Source organism: Lathyrus oleraceus, chromosome 2 (assembly GCF_024323335.1).
Source record: "Lathyrus oleraceus cultivar Zhongwan6 chromosome 2, CAAS_Psat_ZW6_1.0, whole genome shotgun sequence".
Lineage (NCBI taxonomy): Eukaryota > Viridiplantae > Streptophyta > Magnoliopsida > Fabales > Fabaceae > Lathyrus > Lathyrus oleraceus.
The window spans coordinates 62,870,770-62,875,584 of NC_066580.1; positions in this window are offsets into that span (position 1 = coordinate 62,870,770).

Genomic DNA, 4,815 nt, shown 5'->3' on the forward strand with positions numbered 1-4,815 from the left:
AAGGACGCTCTGATTGAGTTTCTCGAGCATCAGGTGATCGATGATCCGAATGATACTTGGACTTCTCTGCTTCCTCAGTCTTCCAAGTTCTGGAAGAGGAAGTATGATCGACTGGCAAAGGAGAAAGCGGACATGGAAGCAGCCTATGAGAGAGAGATCAAGAAGCTGTGTGCATCTCGTCTCCCAGCATCCCGAGCTTCTAGGGATCCATAGGATGTTGTTTCCCTTTTCTCTTTGTAATGATCAAAAAATGTTGTACTTCTTTGTCTTGAATATATTTGATGAGATATTTTCCATATGCTTTTAAATGCTTAAAAATATTCAAAATTTTCAAATAAATACCCTAAAAAGTTCCTTGAAAATAAACAAAGCATATGCACGAGCATTACATGCATCATTTTGCATAAACAGGTATCTTGTTCTTGGTCTTCTTGTCTGTGGCCTAACTCTGTGCTCTTCATTTATTTTGAAGACAAGCTGACTCACCGGTACTATACAAGAGCCAATTCTGCCAGAGTTATGGATCAGTTGGAACAAGAGAACCGTGAACTGAAAGAAGAGGTCGCTCGCTTGAGCGCTTTGATGGAGCAGTTTCTGTCTGCTCAGAACCAACCTTCTCCGACTCCTGCAACTCCTCCCCAGAGGACAGTGATATCAGAAGTCGTCGCTTCGACAGTGCCAGCTGCCAATGCTCACTTTGTGCCCAATGTCATGCCAGCCGGGTTTCCTTGGGGTATGCCTCCAGGTTTCATGCCTGATATTCCCGCTCCAACTTTTGCTCATATGCCGGCATCTAGCCCGGTCCCTGTTGCTGCTCCTCCAGTCGTGCATACCATTCCCCGGGTAGACGACACCATCTATCATTCTGAGCCGTTTGAGGGCCCAGATGTTAATGAGAAGATGGAGGCTATGAATGATCAATTCCTTGAGCTGAGAAAGGAATTGAAAACCCTCAGAGGGAAAGATCTGTTTGGCAAGTCTGCTGCTGAGCTTTGCCTTGTTCCCGGTGTTAAAATTCCGATCAAATTCAAAGTGCCTGACTTTGAAAAGTATAAAGGGATCACCTGTCCTCTTGCTCATCTGGTTATGTACGCCAGAAATATGTCTACCCAGACTGATAATGATCAGCTATGATTGTAGCACCTCAAATTTGCACCTACCTTTTGTACATACATTCTCACATTAGGTCATAACATAACATAGTCCACTGCATAGCATTGCATTGTCCCTTTGCCTCAAGTGCAAGATCATCAGAGGAATTAGGTCAAACTGGTCAGGAGATCAGTCAGTCAAGCAAGCAAGTGTGTTTCTCATTGAGCCAAGGCCCTAGGGTTGGTCCAACATGTTCACATGACCTTGGGGATCCATTTGAAGTGTTTTGGTCAAGGATTGGATGTTCAGAAGTCTCCAGTCAATGCACAGTTTACCAGAAACCCTAAAAAGTCAACCTTGGTCAACTGGGCCTGATTTTATGGTTTTGATGGTTGGATTTGGTTTGAGAGGGCTCATTCATGTCCATATAGGCCTCATATATCATGTCAATCATCCACAGTGAAGAAAATAAAGTCAGACAAGAAATTTCCAGAAATAGAAAGTTGACCTGTAATTGGAATTTGCCAAAAATGGAAACTTCTTGATCCCAAACTTACATCATGATACAAGCTTCAAATGAATTTTTGCCCAACATGAAAGTTGAAGATCTTGTTCTCCCATTTCCAAAAAGTCCAAGAACACTCAATTCCCATGTATGGTTGGCAAGTTATGATCAATTCACTTTCAAAAAATTCTTGAACTTCAAAAGGCCATATCTCTCAAACCATTTGGCCAAATTGGGTGGGGTTTTTTCCAACAAGTCACATTTGACCTCCTCTTTCCAAAAATGTAACCATCATGCACCAAAACATTACAAATCAAAATGGCCTTTTTTGACTTACTTGAATTAATTTTAAGTGAAGTGAAATTCTGACTTTTTGATTTAATCATTTCCAATCCATTTGGCCATTCAAATATGGTCTGAAATGTTGTTTAAGACTTGTGGAAGGCCCATTTTCGTGCAGCACATACACCCATCACCAACTTGGTTGCAAATTAGCAAAAACACAAAAATGACCAATTGCCAATTACCAAGTTAATTAATCAGGCTTAGCATGTTAAACAGCACATATATATCATTTTTCTGCTCAAAGGAAGCCCTAGCAGCCACAGTATTCCAACAGAATTCTCACTCTCTCAAATTTCCATCTTTTGCATTTTTGAGTTTTGCTCTGAAAAATTGCACAACACCCGACCTGGCCTTGTTTGCTCCTTCACCTACCATCATCTTGGAGTCCATTGCAAGCTTGATTCACCAACTGTAAGGCCTGTTCCACGAACTGTTTTCTCCAAGCTACATCAATGGCAGAAGTTGATTCGAGCAAAACCAAGTATCCTTGAGCTAAACTTCCATCACCAATCATCTTTTGGAAGTCATTGGAGTAACTGTTGCGAGCTAAAACATCCAAATCCTCACTGCTTCAACATCTTCTTCAAAATCAAGTACTTTTAGTTGCTCAGTTCCTTGTGAACTTTTGCTTTGCTTTGCTTGATAAGCAATTTGCATTGAGGTATACCTTTCTATCTTCATGTAGTCTGGAAGACCTGGCCTGTTACTTGGCCAGGCAACTGTCTGAAGTCCTCCTTAAGAGGCAATGTTTGTGACTGTTTACATTTGTCCTTGTATAGAGTCAAAGACCTCCTAAGTGAAGAGGCAATTGGCAGAACCCAAGGGATATGCAATCTATCCCCTGCTATTCTGTGTGTCATCTGCTTTGCTCACACCACTGTGTTGATGCATTGCAGATACAAACCCAAGATCTTGTACAATCGTACAGTTGAGTCAGTTTCAAATGTGTAGAAGGGTTCCCACTTTCTGAACCCACACATTCTTGTCTTAAGCTCTCCCAGGCCAGGGATAAGAGCTGTGAAGTCTTATCTTCACTCACCTTTCATCTGCTTCACCTTAGCCCCTCAATGGCAAGGTTAAGAGCGCCATCTACCCAGTTCCAGTGGTTTGTTTGTTGAGGTTGATATGACCCCTCGACTAAAACCTAGCCTTGATATTTGAGCCCCTTGTTGGTGTGTTTATTTCATGCTGTATGTGCTTGTGTGGTGTGATTGTATCCCCTAGGTTTGTTAGACTCCGCGTAGTCTCGTTTGCATGTCAATTAAGGTAGCACGGTTCCTTCGTATATGACTTCCTTTCTTGCTTGAGCTTTCCTAAAACACAAACAAACATTATCCCCTCTTAAGGTTACGTTAACTCCTTCTACTACAGGTGAGTAAGTCTCCAAAGGTCGAGCATCAGGTAGATTGCGCAGTGACGTTGTCCACTTAAAAAACACAAACCAACAGGAATAGTTTAGCCGAACTACGGCAAATCTGATTCTCATGTTCAGATGAGATACGTAGGCACGAGATGCGATGTCTTGTCGAGTTTGACTAACAGCTAACACTAATTCTTTTCTCTCGCCCTCGTTGCGATTGAGACCTCCCCTTTCTCTTGCCCTAGTTGCAATCGAGACCCTTCTTCTTCCTGTGCAAGTCATGTTTAGGATAGGCTTGCTTCCTGTGCAAGTCATGTTTAGGATAGGCTTGCTTCCTGTGCAAGTTAGCTAGAAACCTTAACTTAGGGACGACTTTGCATGACAACATCTAGGCTCGAGTCGTAGTCTCCCTAGTGTTGTGTCTCCCTCTGTTATCTGGTTAGGCTAGTCCTTTTTCCCTGCGTAGGGGAACTACGTCGCCCTGATCCTCATACCAGATGAGGTACGTAGGCAGGAGATGAGCTGATCTCTCCGGGCGCCCTTTTTTTCTTTTTCAACCCTTTGTGTCTTGACCACCCTTGCGTGTGTTTTGGTTCGGATGCTGATGTAAGTCCAGTGATTGGCATTCGGGCTCCACGTTCGCCCTTTTGTTTTGTTTGTGTGAGTTTGTTTCTCCTTTTCTGGTTGGAGTCCGACGTAAGTCCAGCGATTGGCAGTTGGTTTCCTGTGTGTGTTTGTTGGTTCGGATGCTGATGTAAGTCCAGTGATTGGCATTCAGGCTCCACGTTTGCCTTTGCCTGTGTTTGTTTGTGTGCGTGTTAGCCGAGCTACGAATGCTCTGATTCTCCTTCGTCCAAAGGAGATACGTATGCATAGGATGCAATATCCTAGCGAGCATGTGCCGTTTCCCCAGTCCGAACTACTTCGACTCTGATGTCTATGCCTGATAGACTAAGTAGGCCCAGGATGCGATATCCTGCCGAGTCAGTTTCAGTCTTGTCTGTTTTCTCGTGTCTCTTTCAGCCAGTGTGTGTGTGTGAGCAGCGTTTTTAGCAACCATTTTCCTTCCTATTGTGCGTGGATCCCGTCGAGTACGACGGATGCGTAGGGGTGCTAATACCTTCCCTTCGCATAACCGACTCCCGATCCCATTCTCTTTGGTCGCGAGACCACGTCTTTTCCAGGTTTACTCTGAGCGTTTCCTTTCCCTCTTTTGGGATAAATAACGCACGGTGGCGGCTCTGTTGTTCTTTGTTTCCCGCCGGTTTTTCGCGTAATGCGACAGCTGGCGACTCTGCTGGGGATATAGAGAAGTTGACCTCTTGCTGGTCCATCTTCCCTAAGCGAGTCTCTCCTAGCGCTCTCTAGGTTAGGGTTTTGGTTGCTTTGTGCTGTTATTTATTGTATTCATTGTATATATGTGCATTTATTGTTTGCATTTATTGTTTGCATTAATGTTTGCATTCATTCATATTCATTTGCTGGCTGTGCTGTGTTTCTGTTTGGGGTGGGA